The 22,598-nt window shown below is 41.6% G+C and overlaps 1 pseudogene; it reads left to right on the top strand.

Moving 5' to 3' along the window:
• Nucleotides 1–22,598, top strand: part of LOC137636002 (uncharacterized) — a 72,780-nt pseudogene that overhangs the window by 29,559 nt on the left and 20,623 nt on the right.

Here is a 22,598-nt window from a genome sequence, read left to right as displayed (position 1 = left end):
AAAAGTTGCGTGCACAGGTGGCGGCAACTCGGGGCCGACCCTTGGACGGTTTCTGTGATCAGTCAAGGGTATCGCTTCCTGTTCACAACATCTCTACCTCCCCTGACAGCGAATCCAGTGTCGTTGAACTCCTATGCCTTGGGATCGGCAAAGGGGTTGGCCCTCCGGGCAGAAGTCGAGACCATGCTCAAGAAGGATGCTCTCCAGGAGGTCGACGACGGCTCCCCAGGCTTCTTCAGTCGACTCTTTCTTGTAAAGAAGGCGTCTGGAGGCTGGAGACCGGTCATTGACCTCTCAGCACTGAACAAGTTTGTCGTACAAAATTGTTTCAGTATGGAGACAGCGGACGTGGTCAGACTTGCAGTGAGACCACAAGACTTTATGTGCACTCTGGATTTGAAGGACGCGTACTTCCAGATCCCCATCCATCCGTCTTCCAGGAAGTACTTAAGATTCGGCCTAGACGGCAAGACCTACCAGTTCAAGGTGCTGTGCTTCGGTCTCTCCACAGCACCTCAGGTGTTCACCAGAGTGTTTACCCTGATTTCATCTTGGGCGCACAGGAACGGCATCCGTCTCCTTCGTTATCTGGACGACTGGCTGATCCTAGCAGATTCGGAGTCGACCCTTCTTCGACACCGAGACAGGCTTCTGGGACTTTGCCAGGATCTGGGGATCTTGGTAAATCTCGAGAAGTCCTCTCTGCTGCTGTCCCAACGAGTGGTTTATCTAGGCATGTTGTTGGACACCAATCTCCACAAAGCCTTTCCATCAGACGACAGGATAGCAAGGCTGAGGAGGGTGGCGGAACCCTTCCTCAGGCGAGAAGAGCTTCCCGCCCAATCGTGGTTACGTCTCTTAGGTCACCTGTCCTCCCTGGCTCGTCTGGTTCCAAATGGCCATCTCAGGATGAGATCCCTGCAGTGGCGGCTCAAGTCCCGGTGGAATCAAGTATCCGATTCCCTGGACTTCCAGGTCCCGATAGGACCTTCAGAACAGGCGGACCTGCGGTGGTGGCTGGTCGACGAGAACCTACAAAAGGGAGTAGATCTTCTCGTCCTCCCCCCGGAGTTGACACTGTTTTCGGACGCGTCAAAAGAAGGGTGGGGGGTGCACATTCTGGACCAGAGGACCTCAGGCCTTTGGTCAGAATCAGAAAAGTACCTGCACATCAACCTGCTAGAGATGACGGCCATTTTTCTGGCTCTTCAACAGTTCCAACGGACCCTGGCGGGTCACTCCGTGGTGGTGATGAGCGACAACACCACGGTAGTGGCTTATATCAACAAGCAGGGAGGTCCTTTTTTGCAGCAGCAATCCCATCTTGCAGTAGAGATTCTGAGGTGGACCGAAGTCCACTCGATAACACTATCAGCTCGCTTCATTCCTGGCAAGAGGAATGTGCTCGCCGACAGTCTGAGCAGGGCTTCGCAGATAGTGAGTACCGAGTGGTCTTTGGATCATCAGATAGCCAACAAAGTCCTGACTTTGTGGGGTTCCCCGACCGTGCATCTGTTCGCGACAGCTTTGAATTTCAAACTGCCCCTGTACTGCTCCCCAGTCCGGGACCCCAAGGCACTCTGGCAAGATACTTTCCAACAACGGTGGGACAACATCGATGTGTACGCCTTCCCACCGTTCTGTCTGATGAGAAGGGTGCTCAACAGGACCAGACTATCGGTCAACTGTTCGATGACTCTGATAGCTCTGCTATGGCATCACGCGGAATGGTTCCTGGACCTTCTGCAGCTCCTGACGGAGCTCCCGAGAGAACTCCCCCCATGACACGAGCTACTCAGAAAACCACACTGCAACATCTTCCACAAGGCCGTAGCCTCGCTTCGGCTTCACGCCTGGAGACTGTCCAGCGTCTCCTCACGGAGAAAGGCTTTTCGCAACAGGTTGCGGAGAGGATGTACTGGCACCTGCGAAAGTCCTCTGAGGGAGTCTACCAGGCGAAGTGGAGAGTCTTCTGTGGTTGGTGTCGTGGGAGGGGTATCTCTCCACTCGATGCCACTATTCCAGCAATAGTGGAGTTCCTCGTTTATTTGCGGGAGGAAATGTGCCTTTTGGTCTCAACGGTGAAAGGCTATCGCTCAGCCTTAAGCTTGGCTTTTAGGCTGAAAGGAGTGGACATTGCTTCCTCGCTGGAACTCTCTTTACTCATACGTAGCTATGAGCTTACCTGCCCTCAGTCGGAAGTGAGACCTCCTCCTTGGAACGTGGTTCGGGTTCTCAGGGCTCTTAAGAGACTTCCCTTCGAACCATTACGCCAGGCCTCTGATCGCCACCTGTCTTGGAAGACGGCTTTCCTGCTCGCTTTGGCCTCTGCCATGCGAGTTAGTGAATTTCATGGTCTCTCGTATGACATCACCCATTCAAGGGGATGGGGGGAGGTAACGTTCAGGTTCGTCCCTGAGTTTGTTGCCAAGACTTAGAACCCTGGAGTGCTGGACCCACGGTTCGACTCTTTCAGGATCGCGAGTCTCCGTTCTGTAACAAGCGACCCAGACCTGCTGCTACTATGTCCAGTGAGGAGTCTGAGGTGTTACTTGAAGAGAACAGCTGCAGTTCGTCCTCAAGTGCAAGCATTGTTTGTTAGCACAGGCAGGACGAAGAGGAGGGGCACCAGGAACACCATCTCGGCTTGGATTCGAAGGGTTATCCATCACGCCTTGAATCCAGACCCTCCTCCGTCACGTCGCCCTAGGGCACACGACGTCAGGGGCATTGCTACGTCCCTGGCCTTCAAGAGAAACTTCTCTGTGACGCAGGTGCTTCAAGCTGGGGTCTAGAAGCGTCAGACGACCTTCACAGCCCACTACCTGCAGGACGTGACCCACAGGAGCCTCGATACCTTTTCTATCGGCCTTGTGGTGGCTGCACAACAGCTGGTCTAACCTCAGGCTCCTTTATGGACAAGTAGCAGTAGGTTGAGGGCGTTATTACCCAGTTTTAGTCTGCGTGAATGAAAGAGTATGTCTGACCCTTAATACTTTCTTCATCCTCCCCTCTCTTGGGGAAGCAGCATCCTGGTCTCTGCATAGCTGACCTCAACCTCTGCTGGTAAACCATGCTTCCTTGTGCTCCTAGTATTAAGCTTAATACTGTCGCATCCCCCATACCCTGACGAGGTGGTATTGGGAACGTCCTATCCTGGATTCCTATCTAAAGGTCTCAAGGTCAACTTCATAGGACGAGTCCCGCTCTTTCCTCCACACACAACTTATGTAGGCCACACGTTCCTTGCAAAGCGAGGAACTTGCGAGGTGCAGGGACTCCTTTTCTTGAGTGCTACTCACTTGGAGTCGGAGTCCCCTGGTAAAGCCAAAGTCAGTAAGGCTGGGGACTTTCCACCCTTCCTCAGGGGTAAGTCACCCAATGTAAATAGCGTGGTTTGTATTTCGGTTACGGAACAAATGACAAATTCGGAAATAATTTGTATTTTTCCTAACCATACAAACCATAGCTATTTACACATATTTGCCCGCCAGCCCTGTCCCTCAAGTCAAGTCCTACCTCTAAGTGAAGTGAAGCAAATCACCGGTGTGTGGGGGGGAGGGGTAGCAAGCTACCCCTTCCCCTACCCCCGCTAACTAGCGAGGGGGTAGTTAACCCTCGTTAAAATCTATTGGCTCGTCAATTTCAGCTACGCTGAAAGATAAACCCAATGTAAATAGCTAAGGTTTGTATGGTTAGGAAAAATACAAATTATCTCCAAATTTGTCATATCAAATGTACGCTGGCATCATGAACTTCTGTCTGGTTGACTGTACTATGTTGACGATGTCAGTTCCAGGTCATTTAGCAAGGAAACCAGGATAGTTCTTTTATAATTATAGTGTTTTATAACTTTAAAAAAGTATTAAAAAGTAATAGAGGGAAACAATAGCTTTACATGATTTGGCAGTATATGGATTGTGGTCTTGTAAACAAATACCAATGATAGATTTATTTATTCCTACACAAATACAAACCTTCATTCTTTAATAGATTAATTCAAGCGCAGCTAGAACTTGCCAGTGAAAACTTATATAACGAAGTACACTAGCTGGTAATCGCCCGGTGGTGGGGAAGCCCCACACCTTTGCCGGTACGCTTAAAGTTTTCTTTCTTTTTCTAGTAAGTGTGCATCCTTACCAATGCCGAAGACGGACATGCTGACTTGCCCGTGATGGTCGGGAAAAGAGGCGCTTTTATGAGGAGCAGGAAGGTAGATCCTCCTACTTGTGGCTTTCATGCAGGAGACGTGTTTTCTCTAGGATTCCCCCTATGAGGAATGTTGTGAGTGGTCATCATCCCTGTGGCAGGTGTATGACATAAGGTGAAAGAAAGCTAAGCTATATTTTTCTCCCTCTGGCTCATCCTCGAGGTAAAAGAAATCAGTATACCTCGTCCTCCAACACCCAGTACTCTGTCCTCTGACCCTTCCTGGAGACAAGACAGGGAAGATTGGTGGCAAATTAGCTCTTGGACAAGTCTCGAGGCCAGGAGACTCGCCTTTTCTCCAATGGAAACAGGTAAACTTCTCCCTTGGGAGGAGTCTCTTGAAGTTTGATATGGTTCCAGTTGACGATGCTGTGCTATGCCTTTGGAATTTCCTGGGGTTACAGGGTACTCTCAGAGAAAGGCTAGCCTTTGTGCTTAATCCCTTGAAGGAGAGTGAAACTTCCACATCTTAGGACAGTGACTAAGCCTGAACTCGAGCTGCTGGTTAATATTCTGCCCTTGAGTTAGACTTAACTGATTATTCATCCACCTTAACAAGTTCTGCTAAGATGGTATTGGCAGGAACAAGTTCTTTCAGGAAGAGATACTGTAGTTCTTCTCTGTATAATGAGCTCGTTAGCACTCGCCAATCTTCAGAGTGGCTTGTGTCCTTCCTTGCTAATGCACGCATTCATGAGCAATATTTCTTTAAATGTGCAGGGCGTTTGCAATCTTCTTGGAAAATTGTTTTGCCTGACTATGCTCATCACATTAGTGATACAAGCATGCACAAAAGTGCACTCTCACGCTGGCACATAACATCAGCAACCTGTGGTGAGTACAAATACAGTGCTTTCCCACAATAGTGTACACCCTGACAGAGATTCACATGATCCCATGGATCCAGACATGGCTCATTTAGTGCACTTTCCCCAAGGGGAGATATTTCCCTACATCTCCCAAATGTGTGATTGTCATTACGAGTGCACGTTTGATGACTGCAAACCCAGCGATGACGAAAGGTACTGTCATTTAAAGCACTCGCGATGCACACTTTCCAATTCCCATAGAGACCCATAGAGACGGACAGGGGGTAGCTAATAAAGACGTGTATATATGGCCTCATACCCTCGCCCATTTTAATGACATGCTGAAAGGAAGGAAACTACACCATTACGAATACCTATTCAGGCTTCTAAACGAACCCGGTCTCCGGTGAAGAGATCAGAGGAAAACTAGCATTACCTGATTCTCGTCACATTCAGGACCCTCACTCTTTGAAGCTCCAGGTCTTCCTTGTATTGCTGCGGCCATACGGTGTACAACAACATGACCCTTGGAGGAGGTTAGGAGTGAAACTCTTTTCACTAGATCCTTATACTCAGATTCAGAGTAGGTCTAGATCTTGAGGTGCATTTCCTATGTTGACTGTTAAAAATCAAGTTTGTCTCCTCTAGACGATTACCTTTGGATCCAGAGTTTTCTGAAGGTCCTGCTCTTACGAAAATGACAGAAGACGCTTCACCCTTTCTGATGGGTTCAAAGTGGAGGGAGAGCAAAACCTTGAAAACAGAAGGAAAGAGATCCTCTTGTTCCATAAGTTCTTGCGCAAGAGAGATTGTGATGATCCTCCGTCTCCTCGTTCTCCAACTAGGAAAGGGTAAAGTTTTGCTCAAGAGATATAATTCTCAAGTTAGGGGGAACCGAGATAAATTTTTGATTTCCGACCCTCTTTGACACGGGCCAGATATGGTGTCCAGACAAGAGGAAGACAGACAGTACGATTCCTCTTCAAGGAGAAGTGAACTCTCCCAATTCAGTTAGATGGTTGCTGCATGTGTCTGGTACGATTAGGACTGAATCCGAGGAGGCAGAGTCCGAGTCATCCTTTGTTCAGGTCGTGGCCGTGATCAGGAGGGTTAATGTTCTTTGCAAAGCCCCTAGATCTTCAATTAATTGTTTAATAAAAATTTGAATATCTATTTATTGCATGTTTAAATTTTAAGTTATTTTTTATCTAATTTAATCATATGCATGTATGTTGTATGTCTGTATTTATGTCTTAATTTATTTGGACCAACTCTTTAGGAGTCTAATTTTCCCTCTCTTTAATAATCATTTGATCAAGAAGACTCAGCCCTGAATGAGTTCATCCACTAAACTAAGTAGAGAAAATTGACTTTATGATCTCACTTTATCTCAGGGATGCAATATTTCCAAAACCCCATAATTCTCTCCTCAAGAAAGTATCAATGCTTTGTCCAAGGAAGCAAAGTCTTTCAATTCAAAATTCTTTGCGTCTGGCTGTCCATTACACCCCTGGTATTCACTTGAGTGTTTATGTTGGTTTCAGCATGGGCTTATTCCATCAGAATTTTCCTGACCCAGTATCTAGATGACTGGCTGATACTTGCAGACTCAGTCCCAACTTTCTCATCATTGGGACAGACTTTTCCCGTTTCGTCACGATCTTGGGATTAGTCTAGGGTAGTCCAAACTCTCTCCCAAGTAAAGAATGATAATACCTGGGCATAAACATAGGTATGGTAATGGAAAGTTTTTCCATCCCAGGACAGAATAACCTGATTCAGGAAAGTAGCTCTTCTTTCCTTCATCCCGCGCAGTTCCGGTAAAAACAATGAAACACCATTCCTGGCAAGAGGAATGAAATACTGTAGGGTCAGAATGGTATTTACATTTCCGAACTGCAACAAGGCTCCTGAATTTGGGGGGTTTCTGCAACTCGAAAATCTCATATGCTATGAAAATGACTGTTCAATAATTACTAGCTACTTCTAACTCCTTGTTAGAAGTTTTAACTGCCAAATTCCAGCTGCATTTGAATCAATCTCCTGTTAAAGGATTCAAGTTTGTATACAGTAGTTGAGAAAAATACAAATTACTTTTGAAAATTGTGATTTTTGGGGAAGTGCTTTGTGGACTACAAGGATTTTCCTGTGAATGGCTAAAACTGGGAGTCCAATATGACATAAATGCCAAAGAAATATTTTCTTCCCTGCTCTAGGGTCAGTGAATCAACATGCAACGTATGTACTGTGTGCATAAGAGAGACCTTTGAGTTCTCGAACACAGCACCTCCAATGCTGAAAACTGGCTGCTATGGCTGACGTCATTACGTCGTCACCATCACATAGCTGAACGAATGAACTGCTGGGAACCAGTTTACTTGCGCCTCAACTTGCACCCATCCCCCATCTAATCTTAGTGAGAATCTATCGTCCCCCTCTCGTGCACGAGGCTATGGAGGAGGAAGAGTCCTGGAGATCACACAGCACCTTTCCTCAAATAGGTTTTCCTCCTTTTTGATTTTCATGTGGTGTGTGGGCTCCAAGGACTAGTACCAGAGCATTAATTAACTAGATTTGTGTACCATTGAGGGACTCTGCATAGCACCAAGTAATAAAGTACAACAGCTACAGTTGTTTGTGTAGATAAGAAGGAAAACTTAACAAATCGGACTCACCTCATAAGGGATGACTTCAGGGATCACTGGATGCCTATCATCATGCTTCCCCTGAAGGACTTGCCTGAAAAGGTTCTTTCCTCCTGTAGGGGTCCCGAACAAGCTAATTATCTCACATTAATGTTGTACTACTTGGATTGATTTCAGGTAGTATTTAATGAATACCCTATGCCCAGACCAACCTGTAAAGCTCTGGTCATCTTGAAATTGCATACAGTATTAGCAAAAAAATTGCAATTTTTCTCACAATGGGGTTTTTAGAGATGGATACAGGATAAAATTTTTTTAGTAAAGAGAGGTCATTAGAATATGGTTAGCCCCTGTTGAAAGGGACTTGTTGGTCTGGATATTTTGAAGCAAGCTACTTCTGAGGACTTGGATCTTTATAATCATATTTGTAAGGTAAACACCGGACATAGGTTATTAAAACCTGACTAGAGCCGAATTGTAAAGTGGATCTCGTCTCTGAAGAGACATTGTTTTTGTTTAGAAACAGGAGGCCCGGAGTCGATATTAGAAGACGGCCTGGGATAGGGTAATGAATGCCTGGGCCCTCCGAAAAGCAGGCATTTCACTGACTTCCTCCTAAGGCTATAGCTATTAAAAATATGGCTTTTGTCAAAGTTTTTTAATGGAGATGGAGGAATATTTAACTTGGCCAAAAATTTGAGCACCCTCTTCTGGTACCTAAATACAACGAAAGTTGGTAGAGATGGTCTATTTAAAGCAAAAGACTAGGTGATCTTATTAAATGCCCAAGTCTAGATCCACGTCCAAAGTACGCTTGAGAGGTTCTCTTAATGTTTATTTAGATGACAAAATCATTTATGGTTGGAGCTTCCCATCCGAGAGGTGCACCAAATATAATCCAAGAAGTCCAGGATTATCTGACAAGGTGACTTATACCTTAGAAAAGCCATCCAAGTTTTCCATGTAGATTGGAATTATCTTTTAGATTATGAGCTCTTGCAGCTCATCAAAAAAGTAGAATTGTGGGCTGAGAAATCCTTGAAAATACAGGCACTGAACAATTAGCACAATGACAGGGTTGGCTGGGTTATTACATCTGACTTGTACACATTTTGATTTCATTCATCTGTAAAAGTAAATGATGAAAACATTAATTTTTATCTATATTACTCAGGTGAGGGGAAGTATATCTCCCTCCCTTCACAAAATACCATGGCTGCATACTTCAGAAAGATAGGTTCATCAGGTGACTAGACCCTTTTCTCACTATCGTAGATAGTCGTCATCAGTGAGATGGGCAAGGAATGACTCATATTCCCCAACAACATTTCAGTTGGTCTATGGTTTACCAAGCCAAGAAGTGTGAAAAAGATAACACATTAATGTGAGCCTACCAAGTCTTCGAATAGGAATATAATATATCCTATACAAAGTCGTCGTCGTCGGCGCCCACTCGTGTCCGAGTATTGGGTTCTGTCGTTAGTCATCAGCCTCCTATCTATGGGGTGGGTGCTTATACAAACGACAGAATGCCAGTAGCTGGGTATATTGTTTTGGGTGGTCATGGCTTTGCAACGGCCACGCACACACACTTGGCCCACACCGTTTTCACTGCGGCTCAAGACATATGAGACAGGCGGCTTCTCCGATGTTGGTTGCTTCGGGCTGCCGGGTTCTTATGTCAAGGCCCGCCTTGTTGCCTGCCCGACAGGCATTGCCCTCTTCCGCCGGTGCTGGGAAGCTCCGCCATTGGGGTCTTGTTTGGTTTGATTTTGGAGTGTTCCTTCTCCTAGCCTTTGCCCATCTTAAATAAAGGAGAAGGCCTATAGGGGGGTCCAGTCTTGGTCTGGTCTCTCAGAACTGGCCTTAGCGGTATGGTTGAGTCTGCCAGGGTGGATAAACTACCCCACCGCCATTGCCCAGCCCATCATTGAGACACTCAAGCCCCTCTACTGCAGCAAAGTGCTGGACCATCAGAGGGGTATACAAAGTACTCAACTGAATTACTTATCAAACTAGAGGAATTACCCCATTCCCTTCACTGTGGTGTAGATAGTCAACCTGCCAAGATTGTCAAGGAAAGGGGGTCATATTGAGCTATCCCTCTCCTCAACTCGAAGGTCTCTTATACACACTAAGTCCGTGCTTTGCATGTTGATTCGCTGTCCCAAGAGTAGGGGAGACAATATTTCTCTGGTATTTATGTTGTAATTGATTGTTCTAGCCTTTCACAGGAAAGTCCTTGGATGATACTATATAGCACATTAACTCAAAATATATACGGAGTTATTCTACAAACATTTTTAGTTATATAGTATTGTATATAAATGCACAATAAATTGTACTGTATTCTATCCTTTATGACAATAGATTTTAATGGTAAAAATATCATCATACATAGTTTTGAGTTGTGATATTTTTATTTTGCATTTACTTGTGGTTCTTAGTGTTGATTAATATGTGAATATTTTTCACTCAGTAAAATCTGTGGTTATTACCATTAATGTACTGTACTGGAAGTAATTTATTTTAATTCTACAGGAACACTACACAGACGTAACCATATCCTGCGATGGAGAGTTCTATTGCGTGCACAAGGAGAACAAAGGTGAACACCTATACAACTATTATTAGACCCGTGTTAACGTATGGCTGTGAAACCTGGAGGCTGACAAGGGATCTGGAACGAAGGTTGGAAGTGTTTGAAAACGGAATCTTGAGAAGGATATGTGGACCGGTCTTTGACGTGGAGATGGGGCAATGGAGAAGAAGGCATAACAATGAACTGAGAGAAATGACAGAAGTACCCCTGATAACAAGCACAATTATGGCACAGAGACTGAGGTGGGCAGGACATGTGGCCAGGACCGATGAGGATAGACCGATAAGCCAGATTACTAGAGGACAACCAGAGGGCAGACGACCTCCAGGAAGACCCCGTATGAGATGGTCTGATAATATAAAAAGGGACATGACAAAGCTTGGAGTGGATGATCCAGGGGATTGGCGGGATTTTGCGCAGGACCGTGGTCGTTGGAAGCTTCTTGTAGCGGCGGCAAAGAGCCATGGAGGCCCGCAGCCAGTGGAGTGAGTGAGTGAGTAGTGATTATTTCACCAGTCTTTGAGCGCACACCTTGTAAGCATCCTGTCATTGTTCTCAAGGACATTAACAAGAAAGATATGGAGGCATTTTTGAATTATATGTATCTTGGTCAAGTGAGTGTAGCCCAACAGGACTTGGCGCAACTGATAAGGGTTGCCGAGATCTTGCAGGTTAAAGACCTTGCTGTTCCAGACGGTAATATGAAAGGGAATCGGAAAGGACGTGGTGTGTTTAGAAAAAAGGGCGATGACAAAGATCCTCAAGATATTTGTGTATCAGAGAGCAAATCGTCATCTTCAGCCGACGGATCAAACGATGCCAAGCATATGGAACACGGAATTCTCGGGCATGGCGCAGTGGTCAAAGGGGACACAGGTGTTGCAGGAAGTGGCTCAGGTCAGGTAGTGGGCGAACAAGGCCAGAGTGGTGAGAACAATGAGGAAGAAAACCACTCTGGATTGATCAGAATTGGAACATGTTTTCACAGATAAGGAAGCACCGAATTTAATGTAGGGGATCTTGTAGATCAAAACATAGAGGTATCTGGGAGAGATGGCAATGAGGATGGCACCAGGAATTCCATTTACAGTTATAATAGAGATGGAAGGAGCCAGGCCACAGATTCTGCAACCCATCCACAGCTGCAAGAACTATACAGTCGGGGAAGTTTGAGGTCTACGCTTGAGGTAAGAATTAGTGACTAGAGCACAGAATTCAGCTTGAAGGTATTGTGTGGGGTAGGTAATTAATACTTTGTTATTGATGCAATGGAAATTATACTTTGTAGACTTAAGATATTAACGTATATTACCATGTAAAGGACGACCCCATTTAAAGGGGGAACCCCAATATTTCCTTAAGAAAAAGCGTTTTTATCATATACTCCATGTAATGGGCGAACGGCTATTTCAAGGCCAGCCTAATATTACTGTACTTTTATTATAGATATTTTACCACACATTTCTATTTATAATAATGTCTTTACTAAAAGCTCTAAGTATCATTAATTATCACTTGCATGTGTAAATGCGTTCGTTTGTTCGTCATGATTGGCGATGAAACGTAAACAAAACTTTTTGTTTCAGGTGGTGTCTTTAGGAAAAAACATGGCATAAAACCTCCTAATTCATTGATTTTAAATTTCTAAGAATAAAGTAAGTAAACCAACATTAATAATAACATTACTATTACATAACCAATACTTGGAAAGATAGCTGTTGCTGCAAAAGCTAACTTATACACAGTTGTATAAATGTGTTCGTTTATTCGTTATGATCAGTGATGGAACGTAAACAAAGCCATAGTTTCAGTTTTAGGTGGCGTGTTTTGCAAAAGCAGGATATGAAATCGTCTTTATTTTGGATTTCTAAGTATACAGCAAAAGCATTTCAACCGGTTTAGACAGAACAGAGGACGATGACAGTGCTAGTTGTGCAAACGAAAGCAACGAAGATGATCCTCATGACGATGCTGCTCTGATGAATTTTAAACACTTAATAGTTCGAATGGCAGTGTAGATTTTGATGGCTATTAATTTCAAGTTTATTAAATAATTTTTTTCTTTAAACTTGTTTGCCTCTTTGTTTTCCTGTATACCATAGTGTAGGTACCAATAACATGCAAATTTTGAGGTTTCCCACAACCATCACTACTGCCATTTGGCAAATAATGTAAACATACCTAGTTCTCCCAATCATTTTTTGGTGACGCAAGTATTGTAATAAGAAAAAAAAATTATTTTTATTTTTCATATACACACAAGTAAAGTATATGTTTATAATGAGTATATTATATGCTGTTAAGTCAATCCTTCCAAACTACTATGTAAGTAGAAAAATTAATTACCGGTACAAATGTGGAAAATTAGGTTTCAGACAACTAGGCTAGCCTACCAACAGGTTGACACAACATAGCTTGAGTTAGATGAAGAAATAAAGATGAAATTACTGGTAGATATTCCTATTTTACTTAAACAAAACTATACTGTAATTAACCCTTTTATCCCCAGGCTCTTTGGAAATTTCCAACCCTTACCCCCCAGGGGGGTATTTTTTTCCCAGCACATTTTGCAGTGTATCTTTTTTAAATTGCTCTAACAGCCTTAATTTTTGTCTTAGAGAGGTCAGGTTGGTCTCATTCTCTCGGAAAATGCCTGAATTTTCTCAAAAGATTATCAAAAATATGAAAAAAAAAATATTTGTATAGCATTTTTTTGCAAGGACGTACCGGTACATCCATGGGGGTAAAGGGATGGGTTTTGTGAAACGTACCAGTACGTCCTTTGGGGGTAAAAGGGTTAAAAGGAGTATAATATATGATTTTTAAGTCAACCCTTCCAAACTACTAACCTATTAATGAACCATAGTCAATTAAAATACCCCAACAACAACACAACAGAGGTCAAAAAAATTAATATTTTCATAATTCCAAAATTCTCTCTCGTGTAATGGGTGAACCGTGACTTTTTCCTCCAAACCTGGTCTTAAAATTTTGCCCTTTACACGGTATTATACTGTATTTTAAATGTATCTTTGTCTTTTTTTTAAAGAAAATTCAGGGGTTTAGAAATTTCCTTAGGCTTCATTGCTTTTATATCTTTATGATTGCATAGGTGAATTCTAGTCTTTAGGCATGACTGTAGTGTATTCATGAACTAAGATTTACCGAATATGCTTGCAAGATTGATAGCCACCCTTTTTTATATATTAATTGCAAGAAATATATGTAAATCAGGACATTTATTTGAAAAAATCTGCCAAAAAAACTTGCGTTACCATTGCCTTAAGAAATTTAAAAGTACACATGATATTTTGTATTGAAAAGTTGTTGGTAGCTGAAGAATCCTAAGGTAGGATTTTATGAAAAGGGCATAATCTCTGAGAATCGTTGTAGCCCTTGTTTCTTTAGATTTTTTGAGAAATCCTGGAGATATATCAATGTTTACAGCTGCAAGAACCTTACAGACCATGTGGGCAGAGAACATAGGGGAGATAATTTGATTAGATAAGTTTACTGCAGACAAATAAGGACAAATCAATGACTGAGAGAAGAGGTGGCCAAAAAGAATTGAACAGAATAGTGGGGCCTATTTACTAGGTGATCCAACAGGATGGAAGAGGAGCAGAGTTAGTCTGGCAGAAGGTTTTATTGGGAAGGTATCAGAAACCATGATGTTTGGGTTTTGGAAAGCAAAGCAGCAATCTTCACTTGAAAGACGTTGGATGGATAGGGGAAGAGAATAAAGATGAATATTACTCTTAATAGAATTAAATTTTAGAGTTATATATGAACTGGATTGTATTTAATTCTACCACTTTTGATAACCTAAAAACATAACATTAAAATGGCCTGTTTCTTTGTTTTGGCATAAATAGATTTGTTGAAAAAATAAGTGCAGTTTTACAATATGTAGAATGTCATGGTGCTTTTATTAGAGGTAAGAAGACTATATTTTTCTATAATTTTTATGCAATTTCTTTTATTTTTCTTTAGCCCTTTTACCCCCAGGCTATTTGGAAATTTCCAACCCTTAACCCCCAAGGGGTTATTTTTTTCCCAGCACATTTTGCAGTATACTTTTTTTAAATTGCTCTAACAGCCTTAATTTTTGTCATAGAGAGGTCAGATTGGTCTCATTCTCTTGGAAAATGCCTGATTTTTTTCAAAAAATTATCAAAAATATGAAAAAAAAATTTTTATAGCATTTCTTTGCAAGGACGTACCGGTACGTCCATGGGGGTAAAGGGATGGCTTTTGTGAAACGTACCAGTACGTCCTTTGGGGGTAAAAGGGTTAAGGTATGGGATCACATGCAATGTATTGTACTTATTTCTCAGCTTTTCATTTATTTTGGGGCAAGGTCAAGTTTTTGCGTATAAAATTTTTGTTGACAGTTGATTCAATTCAACCAAACAAGATACCTGATCAGGATGTAAGGTTCAGTACTGTTTCTCTTATTTGTCGTTTACGAGTTGGGTAAAGAGGATTAACCCTTTTACCCCCAAAGGACGTACTAGTACGTTTCACAAAAGCCATCCCTTTACCCCCATGGACGTACCGGTACGTCCTTGCAAAAAAAATGCTATAAGAATTTGTTTTTCATATTTTTTGATAATTTTTTGAGAAAATTCAGGCATTTTCCAAGAGAATGAGACCAACCTGACCTCTCTATGACAAAAATTAAGGCTGTTAGAGCAATTTAAAAAAATATATACTGCAAAATATGCTGGGAAAAAAACCCCTGGGGGTTAAGGGTTGGAAATTTCCAAAAACCCCGGGGGTAAAAGGGTTAATTATGTGATGTACGGCCTTGTACATACATAATCAAAGAGTAATGGTTGTTTATTATTAGCCATTTACATACATTTGTTCAAAATCTTAAAATATTTTAGTTGAGTTCTCAAGGTCAACTTTGAGTCCCCTTTTGACCATAGTTATATATTTTCCATAGGTAATCAACATCGCCTATGCCCACTGACAATAGCAACAGAAATAAGAGTAACGAAAACGGATGAGCTTTAAATACATCAGTTAATTTCACAAAACTTGTAAAGAAATCATACAATGCTAGTTGATGCATTTGCTGTATAAAGCTTATATACACTAGATAATTCATGCTATTAAAGTACTTCACACATTTTTTAAACAAATACTTATTCAGTTATCCCTATATCAACTGCAACATTCATTTTATCCAGTCAAAATCATTCAGGATATTTTTATGTGAATGTTCCTTTGCTTCTTGGTGGTTCTAGTGTCCTACTTTAGGTGAGTATTAAAATGTTTATAGGGGAAAACCAAGTTATTGTTAATAAATATACACAATTTTATATAGGTGAGTTTCAGAGCCTTGTTTCATGAGCAAGTTCAGTATTCATAAGACCAAGAAGAGATAAAAGTGCTTCAAACTGTCATAAGAATCATGAAACATAAAGGCAAAATGAAAAGCTAGTTATCAAAGTAAATATTCATGGATAAAGATTTTTAATATATTAAATGTTGAGTTATGTGATATATTGAATTCTATGTAACGGGCATATACACTATAAGGAAACCCAAGACCAAAATAATTTATAGCAATCAGTTATGTCTCTGTGATCAGAGATTGGAAATATCTTTAGAATTGATAAATTTTAATCCTGTCGTTTAAAATGAGAAACTGATCAAATTAAAGATTTTGATGTTTTATTGTGGTAGATATTTTTTGTATCCTTTTCACAGCAAATTATGATAATTCCTTTTGAGCTATATTTACCACTTTGGGCATTGTTCGAAGAACAAAGTAAGAAGAGCTGGTGACAGTTTCTTAACGGAAACATTACTCGAATATGTTGGAAAATTGGACCAAATTCATGTAGTCTTATGTTAAATGGCCATGCTAGAAGTATGCTAACCGCTGCTTTTCTCAAGTCAACATGAAAATTGTATTCTTGAGTCCTTAGAATTTTGTGGGAGAAAGTGACTATTCATTAATCATGCTGTAAGGCAGTATAGACTTAGAGAGTCTGGGGTGCTTCTGAATTCTTTATTCTGGTTTGTAATCTTTTGGAGTGTTTGTTAGTTGCTTGTCTCAAAATTCCATTCCAAGTTTTCATCTGTTGATATTAACCCTTTTACCCCCAAAGGACGTACTGGTACGTTTCACAAAAGCCATCCCTTTACCCCCATGGACGTACCGGTACGTCCTTGCAAAAAAATGCTATAAAAATTTTCATATTTTTTGATAATTTTTTGAGAAAATTCAGGCATTTTCCGAGAGAATGAGACCAACCTGACCTCTCTATGACAAAAATTAAGGTTGTTAGAGCAATTTAAAAAAAATATACTGCAAAATGTGCTGGGAAAAAAATAACCCCCTGGGGGTTAAGGGTTGGAAATTTCCAGATACCCCTAGAAAACAAGCTTGTTGCATATGCAGATGATGCTACTCTCTTTGCATCAATTCCATCCCCTGAATGTAGATCTAGGGTTGGTGAATCCCTTAATAGAGATTTAGCTAGAATTAGTGCATGGTGCAAATTATGGGGTATGAAGTTGAATCCTAACAAAACTCAAAGTATGATTGTAAGTAGGTCAAGGACGGTGGTTCCTCAACATCCTGATCTCAGTATTGATAATGTTTCTTTAAATATGTATGACTTTCAAAATTTTAGGTGTGATTCTCGACAGTAAATTTACTTTTGAGAAACATATAAGGTCTGTGTCTTCTTCAATTTCACAAAAAATAGGCTTATTGAGAAAGTCTTTCAAGATTTTCGGTGATCAACCTATTCTGAAGAAGTGTTTTAATTCTTTCATTCTACCTTGTTTTGAGTATTGTTCTCCTGTCTGGTCTTCAGCTGCTGATTCTCATCTTAATTTGTTGGACAGAAACTTACGGTCTATTAAATTTCTTATTCCTGATCTAGATATTAATCTCTGGCACCGTCGTTCAATTAGTTCATTATGAATGTTGCATAAGATTTTTCACAACTCTGACCATCCTTTACATTCAGATCTCCCTGGACAATTCTATCCTGTTCGTAATACTAGGCAGGCAGTTAATTCTAATAGCCAGGCCTTCTCCATCACGAGACTCAATACTACGCAGTACTCTAGAAGTTTTATTCCAGCTGTGACCAAGTTGTGGAATGATCTTCCTAATCGGGTGGTTGAATCAGTAGAACTTCAAAAGTTCAAAGTTAGAGCAAATGCTTTTTTGTTGACCAGGCGGACATGAGTCTTTTTATAGTTTATTTATGACATATTTGTTTTTGATGTTGTTGATAGTTTATTATATGACATGTCTGTTTTGACGTTGTTTCTTATTTTAGAATGATTTATTGTTAATTTGTTCTCCTTATTTCCTTTCCTCACTGGGCTATTTTTCCCTGTTGGAGCCCCTGGGCTTATAGCATCTTGCTTTTCCAACTAGGGTTGTAGCTTGGATAGTAATAATAATAATAATAATAATTAAGTGTACAGTAATTGGATTGCTTTATATAAGAGTGATTTTTTATTACAATAGGTAGAGGTTGAGCAAGTTTCCTTGTAGTCAGTTGTAATAGTGAAATGGGGCTGTCAGATAATAGATGAGATGTAGGTAAAGAAGAATTTGAGGCAGAAACTTATATTTGACAGTATATTTACTTTGATTTTTCAGGACTCTGACTGTGGAGGGAATACCGATGGAAAAGTTCTAAGTGTTTCACGTTTTAAATACGACAAGATGTATCAGAACCGGGCAGCATTCTACCATACCCTAACACAAGAAAATACCATCACAGAAGGGCAACCAGGGCCTTCTTTATTTCACGGGGTAGGTATTACATCAGATCATAGGACTTTTAGTAAATAAATTATTTTAGAAATCATCTTATTCATAATTGTGTATTGAATTTCTAACCTTTGTAGTAAATCTTTTCTTCATGATATTTTCAGGTGAACGAAGCAGCAAATCGTAGCATGGAAGGTTCTGCTACTGTTGAAAACATGCATAATTTCACGGAAGAGGCATTTCAGAACCCGTACTTTCTCTTCTCAAGTGCAGACCAAAACGACTGTCTGAGTCCCAAGATTAGAAGTATGGAAAAGACACAAGAGGCCCTATGCATGTACACATTGTAGCTATAGTACGACATCCAGGAGCAACCTTGTCATCCACATGCGCACTCATACGGGGGAACGCCCTTACTCTTGTCCTGAATGTTCGTTTTCTGCTTCATTTGAGTACAATCTTAAACTTCACATGCGTATTCATACAGGAGAGAAGCCATTTACTTGCCCTCATTGTCTCAATGAAATTCAGCAGGAGGAGTAACTTGCAGCGACATATGGCCAAACATGAGTAGTTGGGTATGTGTTGCTGAAATGATGGCCATAGTTTTGATCTTAATGAACTGGTACTATGTTAAGAATATAAAGAAAGGATTTTATTTAATGTGCTAGTATATGTATGTAAATTCTAGTTGTTCCGACACAAATACAAACTCTTTGCTATTTATAGGGATGTACTTTTGTGGAAGCTGAAAGCTGAGCCAAGATGATTTTAGCAAAGGGTAACTAGGCTACCTGACCTGCAAGTTAGCAGGGGTGGGGAGGTGGTGGGTAGCCGGCTACCCCACTCACTCACACACCTGGGCTGAGCACCCACTTTTCTTTCTGGCTCAGTAGAAGATGGTCACTGCCGTTGTCTCCCACCGTTAAGACTTGCCATTTGATTTTTTAACAGTTAATTCTGTTTTTCTTATTCTTAAACTTATGTTTTCGTATCATATACTTCATATGAAAACAGGCTCGTTATGTTTTTATATATATTTAACCTTTTATTACAGTTGCTGTTTGTGTGACAGTGTAGTGCGGACTTGGTCTCCGCTGCAGGGGTTTCGTCATTGTGTTGACACTCCTTCTCCCTTACAACTCTCCGAGTGGGATTCCCCATGCTCTTTGGCAAGATACATTCCAACAACGATAGGACAACATAGATGTATTTGCATTTCCCACATACATGGGTAAGAGTGGCAAATGGAAGAGTAGTAGAAAGGGCATTAATGGATTATGTGTTGATAACAAAAAGAATGTTTGGAAGATTGAAAGACGTGCACGTGTTTAGGGGTATGGCTAACGGTATGTCTGATCATTTTTTGGTGGAAGGAAAATTGGTTGTAGCAAAAGAGTGGGGGAATAGAGTAGGTGGATGTAAAAGGGAGCTAGTGAGGGTTGAAGAGCTAATAAAACCGGGGTTAAAAAGTAAATATCAGGAAAGGTTGAAAATGGCATATGACGAGGTGAGAGTAAGAGAAACTGGTAATTTAGAGGAGGAGTGGAAGTTAGCAAAAGAAAATTTTGTTGGGATTGCAAGTGATGTATGTGGCAAGAAGGTTGTTGGAGGCAGCATGAGGAAGGGCAGTGAATGGTGGAATGAAGGAGTGAAGGTAAAAGTGGAAGAGAAAAAGAGGGCTTTTGAAGAATGGCTGCAGAGTAATAGTATAGAGAAGTATGAAAAATATAGAGAGAAAAAGGTGGAAGTAAAGCGCAAGGTACGTGAGGCAAAGAGGGCAGCTGACCTGAGGTGGGGTCAGGGACTGGGTCAGTCATATGAAGAGAATAAGAAGAAGTTTTGGAAAGAAGTGAAGAGAGTAAGGAAGGCCAGCGCAAGAATTGAAGAGACAGTGAAAGATGGAAATGGAAGGTTGTTAAAAGGAGAGGAGGTAAGGAAAAGGTGGGCGGAATATTTTGAAAGTTTGCTGAATGTTGAGGATGATAGGGAGGCAGATATAATTGCGGTTCCAGGTGTTGAGGTGCCAGTGATGGGAGATGAGAATGAGAGAGAGATTACAATAGAGGAAGTGAGGAGAGCACTAGATGAAACGAGAGTAGGAAAAGCATCGGGTATGGATGGTGTGAAAGCTGAGATGTTGAAGGAAGGGGGTGTGACTGTACTTGAATGGTTGGTGAGATTGTTTAATGTGTGTTTTGTGTTGTCAATGGTACCAGTAGATTGGGTCTGTGCATGTATTGTACCACTATATAAGGGTAAGGGAGATGTGCATGAGTGTTGTAATTCAAGAGGTATTAGTTTGTTGAGTGTAGTTGGAAAAGTGTATGGTAGAATACTGATTAATAGGATTAAGGATAAAACAGAGAATGCAATCTTGGAAGTACAGGGTGGTTTTAGAAGAGGTAGGGGTTGTATGAATCAGATTTTTACAGTTAGGCAGATATGCGAGAAATATTTAGCAAAAGGTAAGGAGGTGTATGTTGCGTTTATGGATCTGGAGAAAGCATATGATAGAGTTGATAGGGAAGCAATGTGGAATGTGATGAGGTTATATGGAGTTGGTGGAAGGTTGTTGCAAGCAGTGAAAAGTTTCTACACAGGTAGTAAAGCATGTGTTAGAATAGGAAATGAGGTGAGCGATTGGTTTCCGGTGAGAGTGGGGCTGAGACAGGGATGTGTGATGTCGCCGTGGTTGTTTAACTTGTATGTTGATGGAGTGGTGAGAGAGGTGAATGCTAGAGTGCTTGGACGAGGATTAAAACTGGTAGGCGAGAATGATCATGAATGGGAGGTAAATCAGTTGTTGTTTGCGGATGATACTGTACTGGTAGCAGACACAGAAGAGAAGCTTGACCGACTAGTGACAGAATTTGGAAGGGTGTGTGAGAGAAGGAAGTTGAGAGTTAATGTGGGTAAGAGTAAGGTTATGAGATGTACGAGAAGGGAAGGTGGTGCAAGGTTGAATGTCATGTTGAATGGAGAGTTACTTGAGGAGGTGGATCAGTTTAAGTACTTGGGGTCTGTTGTTGCAGCAAATGGTGGAGTGGAAGCAGATGTACGTCAGAGAGTGAATGAAGGTTGCAAAGTGTTGGGGGCAGTTAAGGGAGTAGTAAAAAATAGAGGATTGGGCATGAATGTAAAGAGAGTTCTATATGAGAAAGTGATTGTACCAACTGTGATGTATGGATCGGAGTTGTGGGGAATGAAAGTGATGGAGAGACAGAAATTGAATGTGTTTGAGATGAAGTGTCTGAGGAGTATGGCTGGTGTATCTCGAGTAGATAGGGTTAGGAACGAAGTGGTGAGGGTGAGAACGGGTGTAAGAAATGAGTTAGCGGCTAGAGTGGATATGAATGTGTTGAGGTGGTTTGGCCATGTTGAGAGAATGGAAAATAGCTGTCTGCTAAAGAAGGTGATGAATGCAAGAGTTGATGGGAGAAGTACAAGAGGAAGGCCAAGGTTTGGGTGGATGGATGGTGTGAAGAAAGCTCTGGGTGATAGGAGGATAGATGTGAGAGAGGCAAGAGAGCGTGCTAGAAATAGGAATGAATGGCGAGCGATTGTGACGCAGTTCCGGTAGGCCCTGCTGCTTCCTCCGGTGCCTTAGATGACCGCGGAGGTAGCAGCAGTAGGGGACTCAGCAGTATGAAGCTTCATCTGTGGTGGAAATGTGGGAGGTTGGGCTGTGGCACCCTAGCAGTACCAGCTGAACTCGGCTGAGTCCCTGGTTAGGCTGGAGGAACGTAGAGAGTAGAGGTCCCCTTTTTGTTTTGTTTCTTGTTGTTGTCGGCTACCCCCCAAAATTGGGGGAAGTGCCTTTGGTATATGTATGTATGTATGTACATTCTGTCTGATGAGAAAGTCCTGAACCAAGGCAGGATAAGCAAGAACTTATCAATGACTCTAATAGCTCCGCTATTGCATCACACTACCTGCAAGACGTAACCCACAGGAACATGGATACGTTTTCCATTGGTCCTGTGGTGGCTGCACAAAATCGGTCTAAAACACCTCAAACTCCTTGATGGACAAGTAGCAGAGGGTTGAGGGCTGATGTTACCCAGGTGAATGAGTAAAGGATGATTGGCTTCCTTCTTTTCACCCTCTTTCCCCCCGGAGAATTGGCACCACTGTACCCAACACAGCTAACCTCACCTCTCTGCAGGTAAGACTCATTTCACTTGTGTGTCTTAAGTATAGAAATAATACTTGCTGCGTCCTCAATACCCCTTGCGATGGGGACTATTGCGTAAAGTCTCAGTACGCTCGGATTCCTATAACTCGAGTCATATTACTAAGACCAGCCACATTGCTAGTATCACAAGCACACAGCTATCACAGGCTGCTAATTGTGCATAGCACAACTATTTTAGCAAGTGCAGGATTCCTACTACCCACGATCTAAGATCAAAGGAGAGAGAACCCAGGGTTAAATGCCAAAAGCCAGTTGGTGAGGGCTTCCTCCTTCCTAAGAGGTAAGTCATCCCTATAAATAGGGAAAGGTATGTAGTGTATTTTTGTCTTAACAAATGACAAATTTGAAAGTAATTTGTATTTTTCTTAACATACAAACC

This window comes from Palaemon carinicauda, unplaced genomic scaffold, assembly GCF_036898095.1.
Source record: "Palaemon carinicauda isolate YSFRI2023 unplaced genomic scaffold, ASM3689809v2 scaffold21, whole genome shotgun sequence".
Taxonomy (NCBI): domain Eukaryota; kingdom Metazoa; phylum Arthropoda; class Malacostraca; order Decapoda; family Palaemonidae; genus Palaemon; species Palaemon carinicauda.
Note: the sequence above shows the minus strand (reverse complement) of the source record. Positions and strands in the feature narration are given on the sequence as shown.